This window comes from Cuculus canorus, chromosome 5, assembly GCF_017976375.1.
Source record: "Cuculus canorus isolate bCucCan1 chromosome 5, bCucCan1.pri, whole genome shotgun sequence".
Lineage (NCBI taxonomy): Eukaryota > Metazoa > Chordata > Aves > Cuculiformes > Cuculidae > Cuculus > Cuculus canorus.
Window position 1 is genome coordinate 47,517,885 of NC_071405.1, and position 27,401 is coordinate 47,545,285.

The window sequence follows — 27,401 nt, forward strand, 5'->3', positions numbered from 1 at the left end:
GTTGAAGTAAAATTCTTTATAATAATAAGATGGAAATGTTTAAGCACCTAAAAAGTTTGATATTATCTATAATTTGTTGTCAAAATGCATAACACATTTAAGTTCAGCCATATTATTTTCCAATTTATACACAGCTTTCAGAATCTTTGTGAATTCTGAATAGAACCTTTAGCATTCTGTGAGGCTGCAAATGTTTATGGAAAAACATTCATAATGAAAGTTCTGTAGAGTTCTTTGTAGCTCCAGACTGTCTTTAGCCTCTAATCAAGAAGATGGAAAATTGAAGGTCTGTGACTTCCTTGTGGCTTCTCATTCAGAAATAATTTAAGCTCTGTCTTTTAATCAGTTATATTATTTTCTCTGCTTCTCCTTTCCAAACGTGAGAATGCCTCATTCCAGCCTTCTTATGGGCTAAATTCAATCTTAGCCAGTATATCTCCATTTATTCTAGAGCTGAAATTTTCCTTAAGCTTAAACAGCTTTCTTCGTCTCTGCTGTGTACCTTCTGAGTCATTCATAGTAAGCAAGCATCTCTTTTCTCACCCTTCATCAAGGTTAAACATCATGCTTTTCTCTAGTCCATAGAACAGGCTCTTTGTTCTCTTGATCAGTTTATTTGGTCTTGTCTTTACCCGCTCTTCTCTGAATTTAGCAGTCATGGACATGTTCTTCTTAGTGATCTGTACAGTGTTATCAATACTTCTCTGCTGGTTCTGAAACTACTTTTCCTGCTACGGTCTGAAATGGTATGTGATTTTTCAATAGCCTCTTCACCTTGACAGGTTACAGTCTTTTCCAACTTCATTCCCCCATGTTGGATTAAGCTTTGTGGAGCAAACTTATCTGACAATGATTAAAAAATAATCTAAAACTAATCACGTCTGAATAGTTCTGTATTAGCATGTTTTTAGACAATTTGTGTAATATATGAAATCGTTAAGCAGCTTTTTTCATAAGAATAACCGTATACCTAAGTCAGGTTGTTTAATTATCACTGTCTGAGAAAAACAATGCATGCTCAGCAAATTTTGCAGTCCAGCCTCAGACAAAATGTAAAATGGATTTGCTTTTTAATAAAAAAATGTTATGATATTGCCTTTTTTTCAGTAAGGTTTCAGCGCTTGTATTAGCTACAATACTTTGGATTAAAGTACTGAAACACTTTTTAATAATGAACAGTTATCTTTAAAAGAAGGTTGGGAAATTCACATTGATTTTCACTGTCTTGAATATTGTTTATGACAAGATTGTTTATCATTTAAATATATATTTAAAACCTTTTGTTAATATCCCACTGTGTGATTTTTATTAGGACTCTCGGGCTGGCAAGAAGAGTAGACTAAAGCAAGATAGTTGATGCTGAGGATTCACAGTGCCATTACAAATGGGATTTTGTCTGAGTTGACTCTAGCCTTTTCCCACAGAATGAGCATGAACCAGCAGCTGGAGTTACGGGTTTCCTCCTGGAGAATATCTTTCGACTGAAATTATTCTGACTGAGAAACTGCCTTCAAAACCTACTAATGATCCAAACTGAAATGATAGGGTAGGCACATACTTAAGCTAAGTATGTATCGGAGATCTCTAAACAAAGTCACTATCCTTTTTAGTAGCAGGTTTAGATATAAAGAAATGTCCAGATTGCATTGCACAACAAAGTGATGAATAAGTTGCTATAGGGGAAGTGTAAAATATGAGAGCTTGACACCTTGCAGGCATGATATTCTACCCTCTAAGAACATATTATATCAGATCTCTTAAGTACAGAATGACAAAATATATCTCAACAGCCAGTGTGGGAGCACACGAAGTTTATTTGGAATAAATGAGGCCAAAATTTCAACTGGAATTCTGCCTGCCTTCCTAAGGTGAGTGAGATTATGACAGTTGGCCCTAACATCCTCGAAAATCATACATGCAGTGGCTCAGGACTTAGATAACAAATCCTTCCTGAGCAGGAATTGTACGTATCTGCTTTACAACATCAAGCATGCTATTGTTTTTTAGTGGCAAAAATCCTGATGTTTCCAGTAAGAATTGTTCCCACCTTAGCTGTAGCTTCAAAACCCAGTATATTAGGATACTTTAGAAAGACAAGTACATTCTCCAAAACAATATGAAATGCTGAAAAATACATACTACTCTTGGGACAACTTTAATATTTTGTTGTCGTAGGGGTTAATAGGCAAACAAGAATGACTTCAATGAGCCACACGGGAAAATCTGCTGTTTCTCCTCCGCAGCACAAACCTCAGTGAAATTTTGACGACGAACGGTGATTGGCTTCAATAAATATTAGTTAAAGCAGTTGCCGTACATGCTGTAGAAACACTCATATGACCTTTGAACTGATTAAAGATACCGCTGACTCAAACAGCTCAGATCGATATACTTTCACTTTAAATTTGCAGAAGAAAATGGATCTTCCTCAGGAGCTGTAAAACAGGCAAGTCAGGAGATAGGCTTCCCTTTACAAAGCATTTACTCAATTTAAATCTGGGGTGAAAGTAAGGTTAATTAGCACTATGCCAGCATTTTATTTATGTGTAGCTACACAAACAGATTGTGGTGTTTAATTGTACTACAACAATTTTATTAAAAGAACATATAACAGAAGAACAGTGGAGCTTTCTAACTTTTTCATGGAGCGGTTCTTATCTCAGGAGAGCCTATCTTATGTATAGATTCATATATATATATATTTGGGTTTGGTTTTATACACTTATAGTGTGTTTATATATCCATACACACACATATCTGACATGACTGCTTTAAAGGCAGATAAAGAAGGAGCAAATGCATAATGGATTTTTAGAGGTAATTCCGTGTTAAACAGTGGCAGCATATTATTCTGAGAAAACAATTTGACTTCATAGATTCTTTGGATTTATATATTTTTCAAGTCTTTTGATCTTACTTTTTATAATTAAAGCAATGCAGCTGAAATGCACATAATTGAATGTGTCAGAAATGCCAACACACCTTTGGGAATACAACTGTGTTCTACATTTTGCAGCTTTGTTTATTCTCAGAAAACTAATGCTAACATTGATAAGCAATATTCATCATAAATTCAGGTCAGATAGGTCTTCTTTGCCTCATTTGGAGAGTAAAAATAATTTCAAAGGCTTCCGTCTCCTGTACTGTGTTCAGAGGCTTGAATAACAGCCAGGGTGCTCAGACAGTCGCCAACAGTGTTTTGTCAAGAGAGCATCAAATTAAGCTTTATCTTAATGTTAGTTTACGTGCTTTCATGAAGTTGTGGTGAGAAATAAGTACAGTTTCACTTGACGCTTTGGTATCAGTATCTGTTTGTTTCTTGACAGTAAGATTGGGGACTTTTATTTACCTTCCTTTAGAACTCATGTGGAAAAAATTATTAGAAGCCTTATTTGTTTTCAGTTCTATGAGAAGCAAAGCACATCCTTCAAGATAAATAAATTTTGAATCACAAATGGATTTGACTGGGTAAACTCCAGGGACTTGTAACAAGATACAGAGCATTTTAATCCCATGACATGGGTTTGAAATTAGTCCAATGAACAGAGAGCAGGAGTTATTTTCATCTAATGTCTATTCAGCAGCTTACAGAAAATGACTTGCTGGGGTTTAATGCATACATCTCCTTGGGGTCACACAGCTACTTTATGGAAAACATTATTGTGTAGTCAACCTGAATTATGAATATGCACTGTAAAACTAGCAATAGTATGCAAAGTAATCCACATGGAGAAGGAACTACTCTAAGTAAACATACACAGTAACAGACTCAAAATGATTTGCTGCTGTTCAGGAGAAAAATCTCTGTGTCAGCATTGGTTAAGTTTTTGAAATCGCCAGCTGAAAGCATTCAGCTAAACAGCAATAAGAATCATTGAATCATAGAACCATAGAATGGTTTGGGTTGGAAAGAACCTTGAAGATCATCTAATTCCTATGCCCCTGCCACAGGCAGGGACACATGCCACTAGACCAGCCTGCTCAAGGCCCCATCTAACCTGGCCTCGAACACTCCCAGGGGTGGGGCATCCACAACTTCCCTGGGCAACATGTTCCAGTGCCTCACCACTCTCATGATGAAGAATTTCTTCCTACTCTCTAGTCTAAATCTTACCCCTCCAATTTATAGCCATTGCCCCTAGTCCTATCACTACATGTCTTTGTAAAGAGTCCCACTCCGGCTTTCTTGTACACCCCATTTCATGTACAGGAAGGTCGCTATAAGGTCTTCTCAGAGCCTTCTCTTCTCCAGGCTGATCAACACCAACTCTCAGCCTGTCCTCATAGCAGAGGTGCTCCAACCCTCTGATAATCTTCGTGGCCCTCCTCTGGACCCGTTCCAACAGTTTAAATCCTTCTTATGTTGAAGATTCCAGAACTGGACACAGTACTCCAGATGGGGTGTCACAAGAGTAGAGTAGAGGGGCAGAATCACGTCCCACAACCTGCTGGCCACACTTTGGTGCAGCCCAGGATATGGTTGGCTTTCTGAGCTGTGAGCACACATTGCCGGCTCATGTCGAACTTCTCATCAACCAGCACCCCAAGTCCTTCTCTGCAGGGCTGCTCTCAATCAAGTCATCCCTCATCCTGTGTTGAAACTGCAGATTATTCTGATCCAGGTGTAGGACCTTGCATTTGGCCTTGTTGAACCTCATGAGGTTCTCACAGGCCCACTTCTCCAGGTTGTCCAGGTCCCTCTGGATGACATCCCGTTCTTCTGGTGAGGCAACTGCACCACTCAGCTGTTCAAAGTTACTAGGAAATACACAGAGAAAACAGGAAGCACTATTGTTCCATTGTATGAATCTGTGTTAAATGAACACCTGGAATAATATTTTCTTTTTTTCATTGCCTCATCTTAAGCATATTGGAGATCTGGAACAGTTCCTAGGAAAGCTCCTAGAACAGACAATGGAGCAATGATGGTCTGAAGTATGGCATTGGTTGAAAACAGAAAAATTAATTAAACAATTCTTCGGTTTGGAGGGGGGTCAATGATGAATATATATGAAAAAATAGTGAAACCATGAATGGCATGAAGAAGACAAATTGGCAAGTTAATTCATTTTTTCCAGATAAGAAGGAAACTAGAAGACATTATATGAAATTATTAGGCAGCAGGTATAAAACAAACAGATGAACAGATGTACTTTTTCACACTATATATAATTATATTATTAAACACATTGCCACGGGATGTTACAAAATCCAAATGTATTTAGAAAGTGGCTAGAGAGGTTCATGGAAGTAAGGCATATGAACATAATTAACATAATGCAGTTGCTACCTCTGATGCTGGGATGCCCAAGCTGCCTATTACACGTAGCTTAGAATATAAGCTTGAGGAAAGCGTTTTTTTTCTATGCTACTGTTATTTTTCTGTTTTCCAACAGTATTTTTTTTGCAGGCATCTGCTACTAGCTCTGCCAAGAGAAACCACCAGGTTAAAAGGTATGGTCATTTTTACAGTGGTCTAAAAAGTCCTAGTGGCGTGTTGTTTATGTTAATATATTCAAAGGAAACAACCAGTTGCTTATTATGGTGGATATATTTGAAAAGTATCCAGCATCTGATCAAAATAAACACCGGAAGCAAACTGTTCTCCCAGGACAAAATACCTCTTAGAGGGTTTTTTTGGTGATTGAGGGGTGGGCACTAAATGCAGCTGCTTCTTTTATCATTAATTCAAAAGTGCTATGATAATTGGAGCTCTAACTATGCAAACTGAGAACTATTTGGTGAATTTCTTGGAGCAGTAATGTCAAATTCAGGGAAAAAAGTATTTTCTTAACACTTAAGAAAAAATGGAAAACATCTTTGTGCTTTAAAAAAATTTGCTTCAAATTTAGCTTTCTGAATGCTAGTGTCTTACAGAATCTTAAAGAATGTAAGGGTTTATTTCAAATTACCTCCTGTAGCATCAAGTATGCTGTAATTTAGAGATGGATATGAAGTTCTGTTCACACTAAGATTGTGTTATTCTTGGTATAGATTGGAATTGTGTATTACATGAAGACACTAGCAAGCTGGAATTGTAGTTTACATGAAGGCATTAGTAAAATGAATTAAACATGCCATTATTGTAAAAATCAATTTTGAATGTCTGTATCATTGTCATGCATAATGGATGGAAAATGTTTTTAACCGTTATTTCTTTCTGTTTAATTTGAGGTACTGTTATGCATCATGAGAAATCAGTTTTGAACTTGATCTCTGCACTCATAAGACACTGGGAGCTGTTCATCAAGGTTATTAAAATATTTTTTTAAAATACATTCCTGGTCAAATTCCAAGCTAACACAGAGCTTTTACACCTCCTAGCTGTCAAGAAACAAAAGACCTTAATGATATTTATGAAAGCTCAGAGAAGGTAGAGGATCCACACCAAACTGAAGGCTCTTCCCATAACAATGGGAAGCCGCCGATAACCAACAAAATCCAGATTGAGGCTGTTTCCAAAAATTTCTTCCACACTGAGTACTGAAGCCCTAGCTCAAGGGAAGGAGATACAAACCTTATGCTAACCCAAATAGCTTAATGAACAAGTATCAACACATTAGAGAACAGCTAAATAGTACTATTCCTTCTAAAACATGCACATAGCTTCAGTTATTTTCCCAACCAGCTACTGAGATTAAATTGCTTTATAAAATGATACTTTGAAATTTCACTCAGTCATCAAGGAAAAAGGCACAATCAGCCTGATTGCAGTGTGAAATTGAACTTCCACAGAAATGTTCTTTTAAATTCTGGGGACTGCAGATCTTAGAAAAGAGAATGCAGATATTAGTGATATGAAGACGATAGGTAATTCAAACCAACAGATAGTGAGCACTGAGACTAAGAAGGTTGGAGACAAAAACAGTCGAAAAAGGCACAAGCCTGTGTGGAAAGTCTTTTTAAGTATGGAATATCCTGCAGTCACTACTTCCCCCTTTGTGGACATGCTATCTATCTCTAGCAAACATATATATATTTGGCAAGAAATCCTATTCTGTAACAACATGCATTGAATAAAATAATTTTTTCACTTTTGATAGGATAAACTTTTCTATTATGATTATATTTATCCAGCAGAGTAGCTGAATAATTCACATAAAAACCATACCTCTCTTTTCTCTTCCTTTGTCTTTTGTGAGACAAAAATCCCACCTTAGAGATTTTAAGAAATATGAAGATGGAAAAAATAAAATAGTAAAGTACAATAAATGTAAAGCAAAAGTAAATACATGTCAGATTTCCTCTCATCTTATCTCTCCTTGCTAGGGGGCAGGGCTAGTGCAGCTCTGGTTTTCAGACTCATTTCTGAAAATGAGCAATGCAGCCCAACATCTGCACATGTGACTATGGAACAGGAAAACAGGTTGCATCTGTATGCAAGTTTTTAATCTTTTTTTTTTTTTTTCTTTTTTTGCCTTTGGTTGATTAAGTTCTCCCTTGAATATCAGACTAAAGCAAGATAATCTCTACTTTGCAAAGATTAACCCCATTAATACCAATTAACATATAACAAATAAGGCTTTTAATGTTTTACAGCAGCAGTCTAAGGAGGATGGTGTAGAGGAGGATTAGAGGGGATCACACATATTTAGTTTAAGGCATCTCATTAAATAATTTATAATAACCGGTCAAACATTTTTCATCGAAGAAGTTGTTAATGTTTAAGCAGTAGTATCCATTAACTGCAGTGGAGAAATTTCTTTCACAGTGTTTAATACCTGGGAAAAGAGGAAAAAGGTATGTAAGGCTGATGTCCCTAGGCAAGCAAAGACTCAAAGGTAGTACATCTGGCTATTCACTCTCCCACTGCTGTGAAAGATGATAATAACAAGGAAAAGAAGTCAGGGCTATATTCAGGCAGCAACTACATCATCTGGGACAGGCACTGCACTCAGCCATTGCTACAAGTGTTTTGCATGCACCCTTGTCTTCCACTGATAACAATGTCACACTGATGCCATATCAGCTCTCCGCTAAGCCAAACTGTCCTGTGGTAAAGATGCTTATAATACAGCCACTCTTATGAATAGGAGAATAAGTCATCCTGATGAAAGAACTGTGAAGACATTAGACTAAAGAATTTCCCTAGGAAACTACCCTGCTGAACCAAGAAATTCATACTGAAATCTTCCATTTTTTTCCTTGTTTATAGAAAAAAACCTAAACCACAAAGAAAAAAACTCCTCTGACCTCAAAGCATTCTGAATTCAATGAAGAAATTGCCTTTTTTTCTGACTACAGATAATGACTATACTGACTCAATTTCTTCTTTGTATTTATCCCTAATTCTTCCAATGAAAATCTCTGACCATTGCCAGTGAATTAGTAAGCTTTCCAGAATTAGAACTTCAAGTATATTTTCCATTTAAAGTAACAAATGTATATTCTTTCAATAACTTTTACTTAACTGAGAAGAGGGTCTTTCTGTGCTAGGAATTTCTACAATAATAATAAGGAAGAATCCCTCTCCTGAGGCCTTTAGAAGTGTCATCAGAAAAGTAAATGTTAAAAAGAAACATTTTTATCCTAGATTTACAAAATGAATTTATGAACAGGAAAATGGCTTTTTTCAAACAGTGCTATAAATGTTTCCCTCTCACTCTTCTAGTGGGTATGCTCAAACACTCATAGGAAGATAATTTTATTGCATATATTAATTAATTTATTTTATAAGCAACCACTGAATTACTAGTTTGTGGGGGTTTTCCCCTTTCAGAAACAGAAGTCAGAAATATTTGAATGGAGGAATGCGCAATTAAGTCCTTGGGAAATATATTTAATATTTCTAGAGCAGACATAAATTTTAAAAGGAATTTTCTTCCTCTGTATAAGATGCTACCTTTAAAAGGCATGAAAAAAAAATCCTTGCATATTTTATAACAGCCAATTGATCTCCAGTAAAACACTCTGTTCTGTTCTCCTGCTTTGCCACCATTGACTTCTGCTGATTTTTTTTTGTTCTAGAGAGCTGAGAATATATTGGTCACAGAATCCGTCACTCTGGGGAGCTGCTGTAAGGAGATGCTAATATCAGACCATGAAACAGCCAGTTATTGCATTTTAGTAAATATATTAATTTTACAGAGCTACCCATATAAACACAGTGACTTATATGAAGCCTATTTGGCTGAACTGACACTGCTGCTGTCATGTACTGATTCAGAGCCCTCCTGCTCCTCCACAGCCTTCTTGCTTGTTGCAAAGTAACCATAAGGATTTTGTAAGCCAGCCCAAAACTGCCTTTTGGGTTTGGGCATGAACTTCAGTAGTTAGTTACTTATCAAACAAAAAAATTGCAGTCATTAGCTTAGCTATTGGCAAAATTACATCTTGAAAGTGTGTGTGCATGTGTGTACTTGTGCACTGCTGTCCAAAAATGTAGAGTAATTTTGTCAGAAAAAAGCCATGGTGACTTTTCCATATGTTCCACAGGATATCAAACGTATCTGTCTACTAAAGAAAACACATTATCTCCTATCTGAACATTATGTACCTTCCCAGAATTTCAAGAGGCCATTATGAACAACGTGCTATTCAATAGCTGTATTGTCAAACGTGCTTTAAAGCTTCACATGCAGTAACAGAACACAGATTACATGTGTTTGTGCCTATATGTTCATCAGATTTCATTTAAAAGATCTCTAACTACTGTGGAAATACAGAAATAGTGTATGTATTTGTAATTTTTCACTTCTAGCAGGATTTGGCAGGAGCTTTGATAAAAGAGGAAACAAGTAAACATTTAAGGACATCAACCTCCCACAACAAATTTGGTCATAGCATATTTTTGACTTCATGATACAGCCATGAAGAGTTATAATGGCAACATCAAAGTGTATTATTCTCTCATTTTCAGAAAGACTTACAGCCCAAGGTTTACCCCCTTGCTCTCTGTCAGACAAACATTAGAAAATCATATGATGGTGCAAATTAGACATCTGCCTGCAAATCACAGAATTTCTAAGATGTGTGCTAACATAATGTTGTCCACTTAATCCCCTGGCTATTGCTATGTCCCATCATTTAATCATTAAACATCACATGTCTTTATAATAAATTGTATTTGACTCCAATTAGACTCACTAAGAAAAGCAGCAGTGAGAGAATTCTTCCAGTCCACAAACCTGGAAGCACGCAGTACAACGTTTGTACCATGCAGAAATAATGATGCTAAACAATGTGTAAGTGTTATGGAAGTCCTGTGATAAGGATTACATCTTTGGCTCCTAGTTGTTGTAGATACTGTAAGAAGTTAAAAAAATATTTCCACACAACAGAAAACAGCATTTTCAAACCCTAGAAATCTGATCACACATGATTTAGCAGAAGGACCTAATATTCAACACACTGTGTTTCAAAAATGGCATGGCATGTATGATTTTATAGACCCTACTGTCTTGCAGTCTTCAATGTCTTTAAATCAAAATCATGAGTAGAATTCTCCTTTTATCTAAGAAAACAAAGAAACAAACAAATAAACAAATAAAAACCCTAAATATTCTGGTATCTTCCATCCTTGACTATCATTTGAATTTGTCTGTGCATCAGATATGACCCAAAGTAGCAAATTCTGGTCTAGGAATGATGTAAACTATACACTGTCTGGATGATTACAGTTGCCAAGGGGATCATGATACAGATTTCTCTTACCCTAGAGGTGTAAAATTGCAGGTACTCAGAACATACATGAATGCCTATCCAGCTTTTGATGATGCTTCATGATCTGCTTTATCATTTCATAGAAAAGAAGGAACAGAGCAAAATTTAAAATGAAAACATGCAATAGAGAAAAAGTGGATTGAAATTTATCTAGCGTTACATATGAGGTATTTGGATTAGATCCTCAGGTAGTGTAGCTCTTCTGAGATTAGCAGATAGACTCAATTCAGTTATTCTGTGAATTTGCACGCAAAAATCTGCATCTTCAAAACATCAAATGGAGAGCAACAGCATAACATTTAGAAAATTCTTGTGCCAAAATGTCAGTGCCTGCTGCTGCTTTGTGTGCAGACTAGGTAATGCTTGTTGCTTCAGCACAAACCATGAAGTATCAAACAAAATTTCAGTGATCCCTAGGGAAAAGTTTTGCCCGAGTTGCAATGTGAAGAGCAATATTAATATGGAAAATATGATTTATTTATGCAACACTATTCTGGTGTTTGGGACTTACATCAACACAGATGTTTCTAACTCCAGTACAGAAACTACAAAAGCCAGTGAAGAGATTTTGAGAGAGTTATCAACTTAGTGATCCCACTTCATTGTAGTTTGAGTTTCCATTTAAACTTCTCCTTTAATTGAGGAAAAACTTATACAACCAATACATGAGTGGTTCTTGTTTCCAGAAAATCCATGAAGTAATATGAATAAGTGTAAGCCCCAGCCCAAGTTCTTCCAAAACCTATGACAAGAAAGACGCTAAGTATTACACAGTTTCTCATTCGGATCAGCTGAAAAAAAAGCCTGCATTTCTTTGAGCATAATTTTTATGTTATTAACATCTTAACATATTTTCTTAGTGAAAGCACTAATTATTACATTTAAACCACATGTCATGTGTGATGCATGAACATTGCTATGTCAAACTAGTATACTTGGATGTATACTGGAGGTGGAATTCACTGCTATTTACCGTAAGATAACTCAGGGGTAAATTTTACATAAAATACAGTTGAAAGTCACTGCTCTCAAATGATAACATAATTCTTAGAGAACAGAAATCACCTCCAAGAGTACATTTACTAAACAAAAAGAGATTAGCATTTTATTTGAATGATAGAAAAATTGAAAAAATCTACAAAATTATAAAACCTACTGTAGTCAAGAAAAAACATCTAGCAAGCTGCAGTAAACCACCCACAGTACCTGCCGTAGCTATGGGGCAAGACTGAAAAATACTGCAGACTCAATTACATTTCTGAAAATGCTTCTATCTGAGAGACAATATTTTGTATTTCAGATTAAATGTTAAATCTTAATAACGTTCTTTTAAATTGAAGCCATTTACTAGTAGAATTGTGCAGAAGAAAATATTAAAATATGATTTAATGTCTTCTGATAAGAAAAGCTTGAAAACAGTTCAGTGTTCAAAGTTGTATACTTATTTGGAGCTCAGAGGAAGTGACTTAAATTTGCCATCAAAGGTAAATATCCTCAGAAGACAATTTCCTATGCCTTTTTTTACTCTTTTTCTGGTATTGGCTCCACTGAAAAACTGAAAGAAAAAAACAAATTACACTAACAATGAAGAAAATAAAAAAAATGAATAAAAAATAAGTAAAACAAACATACCACTAAAAATTACTGCTAAGCTTTGAAAGAGTCAACATGAGATGAATTTTGCATGGAGCTTAATGTCTTCCTTTATGATGAATGAAAGCTTCAGCACATCCCTCAGTATGATTCAGCTGTCTTACCAAGCCATTAAGATATATTAATATTATATCTATTTCATTGCTTCTGTAATGATATTTGAAGGTACTTGCTATCTCCCAAGAGCATGTTTTTAAAAAGAACAAATAAATAAATAAGCCCAAGCTGTTTTTTTTTTATTTACACATAAAAGTTTGAGCTTGCTTAGTGATAAAGGCTTACAATTTTGCCCCAAGAGCTTTAGAAGCTTTTTAAATGGAAAGTATTCTCCAGTGCACATGCTACTTATGAGATAGAAGGATGTTATTAAGACTGTATTCAGCTTCATTGAAGACATTTATGAATGCAATTTCTCACACACATACTCGCAGTCAGCGTTCCCCCCAAAGAGGTTCAACCATCAACTTCAAATCAAATAAACATATATAACAATAAACTTAATCTGTATAAGTGCTCTTCATTAGAAGTCTCTAATATTAATTTTACTCACAAACTGACAGCTGAGAAGAAATGTCTTACATGCTGCGAAAAGTTGGTAACATTTCCCAGTATTCTGGGAGCTATATATACATTGGCAGTGACAATCACCCTGTAATTTATCTTAATTTTGAAGTTAAACTTCCTAATACGTTATCTAATACATTATGTTCAATTAAAAAGAGGTACCTTTTAGACACCTTTCTCCTCTGGAGGTCCTTGACTTTTATGTGCCATACTGACATAGTTCCATGCTGTTGAATCTCATCACTTCGCTAAGATTCTACCTATTCTTTCCCATATCTTAACTTCATAGTTCCAAGAATGGAGTTAGAAAATTGCATAATGTTTAGGAATTCAGGTTTTGCTTGAGTACTTTTTTGCACTACCTCCTTTTCAAACCTAGGTCAACAATCTACAAATACTAACCATATGAATGCTGCAGCCCCAGCAGGACTTTGTTTCGTTTGAGTGCCATTTCCTGTCCCATTTTGTTGTTACTTCACAATGTTATGTCTTCCTATTTAATATATCTTATCATTAGTTGTTCTCATGTACGTATCAGAAGATGTGCTCTACAGTGAATTTTCTAATTTGGACAACTTTAATCATAAATACTTTAAGCTATATTATCTTCAGAAAACTAAAAATGCACAGGGATAAAAGTAAATATAGAATAATACATATGTATAAACAATCAATCAGGGATTAGAGAGTAGAATGGAGTGGAAAATGAAGTTGATAACTGTAAGGAAACCGAAAGCTTTGTTGCAGATTAAAGTTGTATACTGTGTGGAACCACCCTCTTTTCTATAATTCCTTATTAGTAGGAAATATATTAAAATTAACAAAATGAAGTATTGTAGACAAAGTTGTAAAATATTTTCTGCAAGTCCTCATAGCAGAACTGGTCTGGCACTTCTGCCCTTCAGCTGCAACTCCAATTGCAAATTCCTTGCCGCACTGTGAGGAAGAGTGAAATGAATACTGTTCCAAAGATTTGGGAAAACAGCTTCCAATATACAAGGCATGCATAACTAGTATAGTTCTTATATCTTGCTATCTGGACGACCAAGTCACCCTGGCTTTATTACTGCAAGCCATTGTACATCCATTACAAAAGAGAAGGTGTAACACATTTATGTATTAAAAAAGAAGTATGGATTTTACTTACTGGATTTCAATCAGAAGTGCATGTGGCTCTCTGCAGCACAACCTCAGCTACAGCATAATTCAACTTAGTTTTCTGGAGGGTGAGCTACGTTCTTTCTTCTACCTTGCAACTAGGATTGATTCATTGGCAAATTTCATCACTCCTAGACTATATGGCCTATAGCACAAAAGAAACCAAATAGTCTTGGAAGCTTGAAAGCATTCTAAGTGTTGACTACTTATTCAGAAGTGAGATTTCAAGTATGCCTCACAATTCGTGTTTGTATCCTCAAGTAATTATCATCCAAAATGTACTTAAAACAAGCTCAATCTATTTCTTTATCTATGTTTTGGGACAGCCATCGCACTGAGGAATGCAACATAGTTGTGTTATTTCTGCAATAAGACAGTCATACCCCCACAGAAAAATAAGCAATTTAAAATGTAGTCGTAGTTGTCCGAGCAGCCAGATTTTGATTTAAAAAAACCCCTAACTACACAACCCTAAGTACTGCTTTTTAGGGAAAATAATCTGCATGGACTGGTTTTGCTAGCATCTTTTCTGCTCTCTGGGTCTAATAGCATGAGGAACTCCTAAAGGAATGTCTATGAATTTCTGGAAAGTTCAGAGTTTTGCATCTCACATGCTCACACATTTTTATGTCTCCTTTTCACATACACATGGAAGCAATTGTTTGGGTTTTTTTTAAAAAAAAAAACCTCAAGCAGTTGGAGAAAGCTAGAAGACATGATAGTTATATGAAGAAAAGCATGTTCTTCATAGCATAAGACTTATTTATATAGACTTCACAGCCAGGCCTGAGGCACTGAATGCAAATTAAATTGGTTGAAGTCACATGTACCAGCCTGTACCTTCACATGATTAAGAATCTACAACTTCATCTACCAAGTATTTAAGGTTCTTTGGTTGAGACTTGACTAAGTCTTCTTGAAATTTTTTTAAACCAGAGTCAGCTGTAGGAGTTATAGTTGATAATGTCTGAATCTAGGTTCTTTTTAATGAAATATTACAATTATATCAGGTAGGACATTTCTATGGAGTCTTTTAGAATATAGAACACATTACAGAAAGGAGGAAGGAGCAGATCTCTTCTTTCTACACCACTAATTTCCTTTTGACCATCAAATCTGGTTTTCTGTAGACCTTCACTCTGTGGAGAACCATATTTTCCAGCTCCCTAAGATGTGTGCCCTGCTCCACTCCAGGACCTGCTCTTACTCTCTTCCTCCCTTTGCCACATGATCTGCCTTCCCTAGCTGGCACCATTTCTGCCTCAGGAGACACAGAGCTTCATTTGAACTCATGAACAGCATCTATGGCTCTTAGTGGAAAAAAAAAAGGAAAATTAGAACACTATCTATCTGTCTGTTCATCTGTCTGTCCATCTTCACAACCAATTCACATCACTGCCAGAGCTAGGGGTTTTGGTCAGGGGACCCCAATTCTTATGAGAGAAATGGGACAGAAGGTAAAAACAGCGTGACGCATCATAGCAGGACTGGACAACAACCAATGAAACAAAAGAACAGGATCTCAAGCAGGCAGTGAATAGCTTTGGTATTATAAGATACCATGTACCTTGAAACTGTGATACTATTAACACAAAAATATGTTCTACAGCACCAAACAGTAACACAGCATGAACAGCATGATTACATCAGACTAGTGCTTAATCAGTTCACCTATCCCAGTATGCCCACTGCCTGCAGCAGAGTGACAGCTCTCTGCTTTGTATTGTACTAAGCACATGACTTGCTTCCAAAGATTTTTATAATCTAGTCTCTGCAGCTGGCTGTAAGCTAAGGGTTTTTCCTCATATTGAGTTGTAATAAGACCCCTTTCTTAGAGTTCAGTAACCACAGATCTCTGACAACTGCTCAGTCTCCTTCATAGACTGGTGCTTTTTTTCATTAAAAGGTTTTGTGCATTAAAAAAATTATATCGCAATATTTTAAGTCAGCAAACCTCCCATCCCCAGAACACGTAACTATAATGAAAATAAGGTTCCCTCATAAAACCTTAGAAATTTTCATTTCTCCTTAAAAAAGAAATGATGTGAAAGTAAATCCTGTTCTTCCTCACATACTGTCACTGTCGTTTCTGTCTTAACTCACAAGGATGATGACAATGTACAACCAATTTCTCCTTACTTAAAATCCAGAACACTGATGAAAATACTTTTAGTTACAATTAATCTATTCCAAAATTATTTTTTCTATGATGATGAGATTGTGCTGTGCAAAGAAATATATTTGAATGCTTAAGTTACACTGGATAAGTGAGATTTACCCAGTGACTCTACCTCCTAATTATTATTCATTATTAAATTAAACATTTTTTTTAAGATTTCAAATACACATTCTCTTCATAATCACATATAATCTTCAGTGTTTTTACTGCTCTTCTTTATTTTTTGAAAAAAATAAAGCTTACATTTTTTTGCTAGCTTTGCTCTTCAGTTCTCATGAACTAGAATAATGCAGCAAATTTAGGGTTGTTAAGACTGGCAAAAAAGTACATCTTTGCATTTGAATGCCAGAATTAGGAAATATTTGTTCTTCTTCTGTGGTCTTTATTAATTTAAAGAACAGTAATTAGCTATCAAAATACTGATTCTACAGCATGCTGCTGCTACGTGCTACGTTACAACACACTGCTGAAGAAGAAGCATGTTTCTGAATAAACGTATTATGGCAATGTATTGAACCTCAATTAAAGAAGTTGGGCACTAGGCATTCAAAGACTTATATTTGGCCTTGAAGAGTAAAATAGAATAATAAATAAACAATAAAACCACCTTTTTTATCACATGATTTATCAGTGATGACAACATGGAGATTTAGTGCCAAGAATAAAGACACAGGCTTGGATATTAAACTTTCCAACTATTTCTTAGGAAAAAAACCACTCATGTGGGACACTGTGAGACAACAATTGTACATTGTAGGACACATATATATGCTAGGGCTCAGAAGGAAGTAAGCGCAGCATTCATACAGTGAAAAGAAAAGAAGAAAGATTAATTTCTACCTATAATGTAATTAAACTGATCTTCATCCCGGATTGTTCCATTATAAAACAGATACCATACTTCACTAATAGGAACTAAAGTCAGTCCGAACTTTCAGATAAATATGTTAAGACCACTCCCCCGAATGAGATCAAAGATGATAAAAATTATTTTAAACACAAAACCAAGAGACTTTCAAATGTACATATTTGTACTGAAATAATTATTTTCTAAACACATGAAAGCAAACAGAATCGAAACAAATATGATATGTAAATCAGTCTCCTTCCCCTTGTTTTTTGTGCCCTTTGCTCAATTTACTGTTATCTGCAAGCTCTGAATTCCTAGCAAATTTATTTTTCCATCACAGTGAGCTCAGTGCTACATCCCCTCGGAGTATCAGGAAGTTTGTTTCTATTCCCATCCACAGGTTGCAAGATCCCCCCCAACCCCACATACCCAGCAGCGTCCTGGGGGAAAGCGCTCTCTCTGGCCACAGAAGCTCCCTTTCCCCCAGGTGCTCACTGAACTCACTGCGAAGGTACAACTCAGATAGGTTTTATCACAATTTCCCTTCTCTAACAGATGAGGAGATGGGAGATTGTGAGAAAGTGTTGTAAACTACTTGAAAGAAACTGATATAAAGTTTTAGTGAAGAGGTAAATGACACCAATTCCTCCTTACCCCTATCAGCACTAATATCCGCTCTGTTTACACAGAGGTAATTCATAATTCTTTAATGTATTATTTCTTTCCATATGGGCCTTTTGCTCTTTAGTTGAATCAATCTCCATGAAGACAGAACACTTTACAGTCCATGTTTAAGATAAGTTTGAAACAGATAAGACTGAATGTTCTGAAAGGAAAAAAACCCCACAACAATCTGCAAAAGCTTGCGTATTCAAGAAAAACCTTTCTCTGGAAGACAGAAGCCATTACCTACAACCTTCCCCAGGTGAAGTGTAACACCCAACTCTGTGTCCTGATCATTTCATGCATCTATGCCTGTACCTTCCCTGCATCCCTTCACTTTCTTCACAGGGGGTTGAAAATGAAATTTGGTTTGCCCTTTCTCCCAAAGTAATGTTTGAGAAAGCTACAAGATAAGCAAGGGGTGTGCTGCATTATTCTGTCACATCTCACATTATGTGAATGTGCTGTCACTGGCCACAGATTTTGGCAGTGCTGTCACAGATGCACAACAGGCACAAAACATTACATACCCATCAAGTAGCACCATAAAATCATGCATTTGTTTTATTTGGAGATCATGGCTTGTTGACCCTTCCATTTGAAATTCTCAAAGAGAAGCACTGTACATTTGAGAGACACAAATGAAAGTCCAACCTTAGCAAAAAAAGCATCAGCAGCATTGACTAGCGTTCACGCTGCTTTTTGTTTGTGTTTCCAATGCATTCTGCAAATGGGAAAATTACTTCAAAGAAAAAACATATAAAGAGTTACTTACATGGTGATTACAAAGACCAGTGGAAAAAACAGAATTGCTGCAGAGACATTCACTTTCTCATACTTTCAGATACCTGAACCAGAGCAATCTGCATTGCCTGGTGAAGTATTACCTTTTTTAATATATATTTAAGGAAATGTAGTTTCCTGTCATACAGCAGATCCTCCAGACTCACTGCATTGTACACAGGAGGCAGAATCTTACTGCAGGGGTAGCAGTGCCCTACCCACACCAGAATTATTACCTTTGATAAAACTTTTCTCTGTCTTGCATCTCCTCTACTACACATGTCTGTGGGGAGCTAGCCACCCAATAAGAAATGCACTCTATCTCCATTGCATCTGCACTGCTTTTCAAAGCAGATCTGCTGAAAAACATGAGAGCCACAAGAGAGTGTATGCATGTATCCATATATGCATATATGTATGTGTAAAATAGTATAAATAGTATGGAATTTATATTTTAGTTCAATTTTTTTTGTCTTCATTGATATATTTCTTTTAGTTTTGTTTTGGTTTTTTTTTTTTTTTTTTTCCATGGGCTCTTTACAGAAACATTATCTAGATTCATGTATGTCCTGGAATCTTAAATTAAATGTTCTTACAGAGAACTGCATTTGTCACAGAAGACTAGTCATAAGAGAGCAGATATGGAAACTGAACACACTGCATATGCTTCTGCAGCACTCTTAAAGTCCAAACTGCAATAATTTGTTGCAGCAAAGCAGTGCAAAGGACTTGGTTCTCAGACCTACAATTCTCTTAGAACTTTAAAAACATTTTAAATTAACAAAATAATTTCCCCTATTGAGCCACTATAGCAGCACATGTCAGATCACACCTTCAAACTTAAACTAGAGCAACAGACCACTACCAGTGGATTAGATGCCACAAATTTGCACAACTGTAAAATTTTGGCATAGTTTCTAGTAATATGCTTCCATAACTATTCTATCAGTATTTAACAGTCATTTTGCAGAAATCTGAACCACTGATAAGTTTCAGAAAGCAGCTATACCAAAAAATATCACTTTAATTTTTACTAAGGATGTCAAATAAACTTTAGAGGAAACAGGGTAATCTTCTCCTATTGAAACATAACATCTTTCCATGTTAAGATACACAAAAGGTATACTCACACCACTCAGGCTGTTCTGCTGATTATCTGCAGCCAAACTCCAATTGCTGCAAAAGTCTAAAAAGTTTGAGTCTACAGTGTTTTGCTGTGAAGCCTTAAAACAAGTGCTGGACAGTCATACCCTTTCACACTTTCTTAAATCAGCAACACCTCATGTCTGTGTGGATGAAATGACCAAGGGAGTATAGCTCCTCCCACTGTAGGGGAAGATCAGATTCATGGTCACCTAAGGAACATAAATGTATGGGACCTGATGAGATGCATCTCAGAGTCCTGAGGGAATTGACTGTTGGGGTTGCCAAGCCACTCTCCATGATATTTGAAAAGTCATGGCAGTCAGTAGTCTCTGGTGACGGGAAGAAGGGAAACATTGCGCCCATTTTTAAAAAGGGTAGAAAAGATCACCCTGGGAACCACTGACTTGTCAGCCTCACTTCTGTGCCTGGGAAGAACATGGAACAGATCCTCCTAGAAGCTATGCTAAAACACATAGAGGACAGGGAAGTGATTTGAGACAGCTAGCATGGCTTCGCCAAGGGCAAGTCCTGCCTGACCAACTTTGTGGCTTTCTGTGATGGGGTGATCACATCAGTGGACATGCAAAATGCAATGGATGTAATCTTTCTGGACTTCTGTAAAGTCTTTGACATGGTCCTCCACAACATCCTTCTCTCTAAACTAGAGAGATATGGATTTGATGGGTAGACTCTTCGTTGGATAAGGAATTGGTTGGATGGTCGCATTCAGAAAGTAGTGGTCAACGGCTTGATGTCCAGATGAAGATTCATGACAAGTGGTGTCCCTTAGGAGTCCACTCTGGGACCAGTGTTGTTTAATATTTTGATTGATGATATAGCAGCCATATTCAGTGCACCCTCAGCAAGTCTGCAGAAGACACCAAGATGAGTGATGCAGTTGTCATGCAAAAAGGACAGGATGTCATCCAGACAGACCTGGACAAGCAGGGGAATTGGGCCTGTGTGAACCTCATGAGATTCCACAAGGCCAAATGTAACGTCCTACACCTGGTCAGGGCAATTCATGGTTTCAATACAGGCTGGGGAACAACGTGATTGAGGGCAGTCCTGCAGAGAAAGACTTGGGGGTGCTGATTGATGAGAAGCTCGACATCAGCCAGCAATGCGTACTCACAGCCAAGAAGGCCAAACATAATCTGGGCTGAGGATATGGAACTCTCGGTATGAGTCCAGAGTAGGGCTGCAAAGATGATCAGAAAGCTGGACCACCTATGCTATGAGGACAGCCTGAAAAAGTTGGGCTTCTTCAGGCTGGAGAAGGGAAGGCTCTGGGGAGACCTTACAGCATCCTTCCTGCACCTGAAGGGGGCTATGAGAAAGCTGGGGAGGGCCTGTTAACAAGAGCATGTAGTGATAGGGTGAGGGAAAATGGCTAGAGGTTAGAAGGGAGAAGAATTAGATTAGACATTAGGAGGAAATTCTTCACCATGAGGGTGGTGAAACACTGGAACAGGTTGCCTGGGGTAGTTGTGGATGTCCCCTCCCTGAAAGTGTTCAAGGCCAGATTGGATGGAGCCTTGAGCAGCCTGGTCTAGTGGAGGTATCCCTGCCCATGGCAGGAGAGTTGGAACTAGATGACCTTTAAGGTCCCTTCTGACCCAAACCATACTATGATTCTGTGATTCTGCAATTCTAATGACTTTATGGACTGATCTAATTAGACACAAAGAGAGATATAAGCATATAAATGTACGAGGATAGTGAATGAGAGCAGATACTTAGGTAAGTTAGGGATGATGCATAGCAGAGCAACGCAGATTCAGATGCTACAAGTGCGTATCATGGAGAAAATATATAATTAAAAATGGCTCAGCTTTGGAGAAAATACTTTGTATAAAAACTGAAGATACAGAAAAAAAACCCCAAACAAACTGTAAAGACAAGGAAAAAGGCCTCTGATCTGAAACAATAAAATCCATAGAAAATGCTGCATAGTAGTCTTTTTAGGACTTAGTTAACTTCTTGGGACTCTTCTTTCCCCGTTACCATTGCATTTTATTTTATTCTTCTTTGCCTGATTGAGCCCTTTATTATCTCATTGTTGTGTTAGGTGTGCCAAAGCTTCCCTTTCAATACAAAATTGATTGCTTCCCCAATCAAGGAGTGTCAGAAATCAGCAGGAAGTTGGAAGGATAAACACCCAGAATCAATATTTCTCCATTTTGGAACAAGAGTTAACAATATTTCCAACGATAATTACTCATATCCATCCTGATAGAAACACTGCTGACATAAGCAATAGAATGTATTAAAAAAAAAAAAAATCAGCAGCACAAAATAGTCTCTGTCATGGAAGTCTCAGCAAAACCCATGGAACTTGTCAGTGCCATTTCTTTACTCAATCTGATAAGAGCTTGATGACTTTTCCAAGTCAAATAGAGAAACTGTTCTTAACCAAAAAAAAAAAAGGAGGAGGGGGAAGTGAGAGGAAGTATTGAAGTACTATTTGCTTAGGCATTTGCTTTCTAGGAATGTGAGAACATCGCTATTTATTGCTTTTTTTTAAAATGTAGTTTTATACAATCAGGAGTCTTTTTATATTCTAAATTCTCAAAGACATCAATATTTTTTCTTCAGCTGTGATTAAGTGCTTCATCACAAAGAAAGGTATGTTCCAAGAAGAAAAAAAAAAATAAAAGGCTATTTAAACCAGAAAGATAGTTAATTAACACATGGCAGGTGATCAACAACCCTGATCTTATATACAATATTAAACAATATATAAATGATTTATCAAATCGCCTTGTGGTATCAAATTGGAACTATTTGTTTACGAGTTAGTGGACTTAAACACCTAGTAATCAAATATGCAGTGACTCTACTTGGTAACAAAACACTGACCTGTCTTTTGTCCTATTGACCACTGGAATTCAGTTCCAAGACAGGCTGGAAATACAAGTGTCTCAAGAAGACTCTTTCAGAAAATTATAGTTGAAGAGCTAGGCCTGCTTGATATCATGTTACTGTCAAAAAAAACCAGAAATCAGATTTCCACCTCCTTGCTCAGGCAACTAACTGTCCTTTTGAGGAATTAAATGAGCAAATTAAATCAAATTGAATTATATGTTACAGAATTAAATTAGTTGTAGGGGTTGGATTAATTCTGTGGTCCACTAACTCCAGTTCCATTTTACTAGACTCTTTCTCAGCTCATTTATTCCATCTTTCTCCTTTTTATACATTTCTTCTTTTATTCTTTTAGTCTCACATATAGAATAATTTTTAAAATAATATACATATACAGACACATGTGCATGCATAGCATTCCAAGATGTAGTTTCTCTTTTTAAATTTTGTTTTGTTTTGTTGGTAATTTAGTTTTATTTGAGTGAACTACTGTGAAAGGAACAGAAGTACTTTTCAATTCAACAGAATTCAGATGTTTTTACTAAAATAAAATGCCACAAATTTATATTTGAAATTTGATGAAAATTTTCACTCATACAAAACTATCTTCTCCAAACTAGGTTATGAAGCATATATTGCTATTGTAGTAGAAGATCAAAGAAATTAAGGAATATTTCACTTCATAAGCCATTTCAATTAGACTGAAAAATAGTCCCAGAGAATATTAAACATGAACATCCAATAGATGGAGTTTGAGTGACTTAGCAGAGGATTCCCTTGCATGCTTTGTCTGGGAAACTGTTCTAGAGCTGAAAGCCCAGATTACATCATACGGGTACTGCAAAATTTAAGAAGATAACAGAATGCTAAGGATAGGGCAGCCAGGATCCTTTTACAAGCCAAATGATACATAGAAAAGTAACTCAAATTTTTTAGCTTGAAATTTTTGTTGTTGGAAGATGCAAAGATTATCTGGGATGTATGACTCCCACTTCTCACTTTAATTATTGCATCTTACTATTGTTTTCATGTTCAATAATGCAAATAATGTTCTAATTTCTTCTAGTTTTTACTGAGGTTTTCTATTTTCATATAAGATTTGGATTTTGAAATTCTCAAAAATTACTGACATTTTTTCCCTCTTTCTTATTTAAAAAAGATAGCTGTGAAATCACCTGATGAGGTCATCTTTTCAGTGTCTCCTCCTCCTTCCAGAATTCCATACCTCACTGGAGTTACAGTATAGGAAAGATTTTTCTCTTATGAAAATCAGTCAGGGTTCACTGATTTGGCCCTCTAGAGAGCACTCCAATTTAAAGTCTAGGTGTAATTCATAAAGGTATGAAAGCAAAGACTAAAATCAAGAAAAAACAAACACAATATTTTGTTTAACAGATGTCACTTAAGAAAATCACTACTTACTCTTATTGTAGCAAATAGCATGTAGCTACTGAAGTACAGATATTATTTATCTTAATAGAGTTCTTATTACTGAAAAAACTCTCAGGCTCCTTCAAACTATCATTAGTATTTTTTCTAAATATGACTTTGCCATTTGTGTAAAACACTGTAGATCCGTGACATTTTTTATTCTTCAGGATTTCAATTGCTTAGTATGCACTAAGCCTTAAAACCCACTTGTGATTGAATGTGATAAACAAAACCAAAAATTATTCCCTCACTTCTAGTCATAGACTGCATGTCTGAAGCTGAGCTATTACACCCTGATTATTCCTGCATCTAAGCTCTAAAGTGTGGAGCAGCCAATGAAGTTGTTCCTAAACCAAAGCTCTTCTGCTCTGCTGTGCTCTTCCAGCTGCAAATTACACACATTCACAGTTTCCATGGGGCACCACTATAAAGTGCGGCTGCAAGGCCAATAGAAATTGCAGATTTACTGTCTACGTTTCCCAGAGTCTCCTCAAGACCATGCCCTGCTCATGCACCCTTGCTATTTCAGGGATCACTGTGGGTATTAGTTTTCTACAATAATAGTATACAATACTATCTCCACAATAAAATGTCTGCCGCTACCTTCAGACTAACTGTAGAGTCAATTTCAGACACAAGTTTGAAACGTGGCCTGTTTTTGGGTTTTTTTTGTCAATACCTGCAAAATAAGAAAAAGAGGCATTAAATAGTTCTGCTAGGAAAAAACAGAAACCTAGACAATGATATCTAACTATTTATTATATCTTGAAGATAATTATTTCTTCATTTGCTTTTTTTGGTATGAAATTGCAAGATAGCTCCTAACATTTCCTAAACTTTCACCTCCTAGACCTTTAAAAAGAGGTGAAAATTTTTTAAAAATATGTATTTACCTAATATCTAAATGGAATAGAGACTTCAGAGAAGGGTGAATAGGTTGAAAGGATTTTCCATTATCCACATTGAAAAGACTACAGTAATGGTCAAAATTGAGATATAAAATATTTTCAAAAGACTATAAAGTTAGTACAACTAAATACAATATTAATTTAGTTTTCTTTTCTCTAATGCTGTGGTCATCCTATAACGGCATCAGTGGGGACAGGGAATCTTGAAATAATTACACATAGGTTTTAATACATTAGAATATTCTAGCAAAGAAATACAATTACTGTCATAATTTTCATATATCTAGCCCTGTTCAAAGTAAAATAAAATGTCCATCTCGTATGGTAAATTGAATGGAACTCACTTGGTATTTCTGCATATGGCAAGCTTTATAACACTTGATGACAATACCAGTAAGAAAATTGTTTGCACTTTGTATTTGTACAGGACAACAGCCAAACAAGTTCAGATTCCATCAAATGAACTGAAGAATAATTAATCCTTTCTCATAGGCCCACTAGAAAGTGATAGCTCATAATCAAGATCACATTTTTTTTCCAGAGTTTTTTTATATCACACACCAGGTATGGTCACCTGCAAGAAAAATTTATTTAGAGCTTTCTATCAGATGTGCTCAACAATTTATGAAACCTAGGCTTCATTCTTAATACTGTTGTTTCTGGAGCAGTAACAGACTGTATTGGCATGTGATTTCAGCAGCAAAAGCAGGAGAGCACAGCACTCCTCTCTCTTTATTGCAGAGCTCAGTTCATAATTTAAACTGTAATGTTCTTTAACTGTGGTATTTAATTAATCTGCAAAAGTGCTGGGTGTTTTATAGAGGAGGAAGGAGTCAGAAATAATCTCTGTAGTTCCAAGAAGGGTAGGGAAAATGCTGGGAAAATCATAACTAATATAATTTCCATATAAAACATATATACTCACCCAAACAAACACACCAAAATGTTTTTACTTTATGCTTATTATGAGCAAGCAGAAATATCTGATATTTCTGATTAGTCAATAAAACTGCATTAACATTCGGTAAGAAATAGCAATGTATAATTGCAGTGTTTCTGTACATTCAGTATTACAATTCTCAAAAGAAATCACCAGTGAAATGCTCTAGTGCATTTTGAAGAAAAAAACAAAACTAGGAATCACAACTGCAATGTTCTCCATTCAGAACATCTTTGTCATGTATTAAAATACCCTTGTTCATGTGGCACATCAAAGGACAATGTCTTCTCAAATGTTTCTTTGACATTATAATTATAAAACTCTGGGTTTGATTCTGTATTATAATTATCAGACTTCTTGCACAACGTGTTATTTCATCACCTATGTCCACTGTGCTCTCTTTAAATCAGGCCTTCTTAATATGATATCCATTTGCAACCTTTAGAACTGTGCATTCCTTGTTAAATTAACAAAAGTATACTCTTCAGCAGGATCTTCATCCTGCACGCTACTGGATACTAGAAATCTCCTGAGAGATTCTGATATGAACTAAGAACATTATTTACCTGGCACAGGACCCTGAAAAACTCACAGTAAGAATGATTAAGGAAGGAAACAGGCAAAAATACATTCAGAGATTATACATGTGATAATTTTTCCTGACCTAAATATTTTAGAATGCTTCTGTTCAGTTGCCAATGCATAAAGTAGTTTAATTTGGCAGAACTTCCACCTGGAAGAACACAGCGTCCTGAAACTGGTCTTCTTATGCAAAGCCTTTCTTTTAGCTTTCAGCATGCTAGGTATACACCATTTCTATACAAATAAGCTAAATCCAGAGAATGCATATAGATAAAAAGGAAAAGAGTGTACATTTCTTATTGATAACTGAATATGAGTTTAAAATAATGTAAACTGGTTACTCTTCATGAAGTCTATCTGTCGTGCAAATTACAGCAGCCTATACTCTCCTCTGATTTGGCTGATCATTCTTTCTGGTTTTTTTTTTTGTTTTGTTTTTTTTTAAACTAAAATCCTTGGACTTCTTCCTGTGAGTTACTCCATTAACAGCATTTTGATTTCATTTTGCTCATAGGGATAGAGCTCTGGTCATAGATATAGATAGCTAAATATATTTCATACGTATGTCTAGGAATACCAGCACAACTGAACTGGAAACCACTGACTTTGATACAAAGATGAATTTTCTTATTGACAGTTATAAATAACAAAACACAGAACAAACTTTTTGGCTCTGTCTAATAAATTCAGTGACGACTGAAACTCCTTGCAAAGCTTTTCCTGGCATTGTGAAATACGTCTGGAGATATAATAGAGTTATTTGAAAACATCATTAGAAGGAATGATTTTAATCTTGCATTAAATGTCAAAGAGCCTTGTTTGCGAGTATGTTGCTTACATAAATTAAAATTCAAACTATGCTATTCTTCAGTAATGATTCAAAATGGTTTAATTACTCTCTTTAAAGTGATTATGTTTTGGGCCATAATAGCAGAATATCATAAGGATTATATCAAACTTTTGATGTTTAAAACCACACTAAAAATGAGCTATATGCAAGTACAGAAAAAAAAC

The 27,401-nt window shown here is 36.0% G+C and overlaps 1 protein-coding gene across 26 annotated transcripts in view; it reads right to left on the minus strand.

Moving 5' to 3' along the window:
- The window catches only part of LRRC4C (leucine rich repeat containing 4C), a 529,117-nt gene continuing 501,716 nt past the window's right edge, over window positions 1-27,401 (minus strand). For 23 of the 26 annotated variants that reach the window (XM_054067035.1, XM_054067049.1, XM_054067047.1 and 20 more), the window contains one exon: window positions 1-27,401. This exon is cut by the window's right edge and continues 2,644 nt beyond it. The gene's annotated coding sequence lies outside the window, so the exon portion shown is untranslated. The other 3 variants (XR_008449956.1, XR_008449955.1, XR_008449954.1) reach the window with 3 other exon arrangements.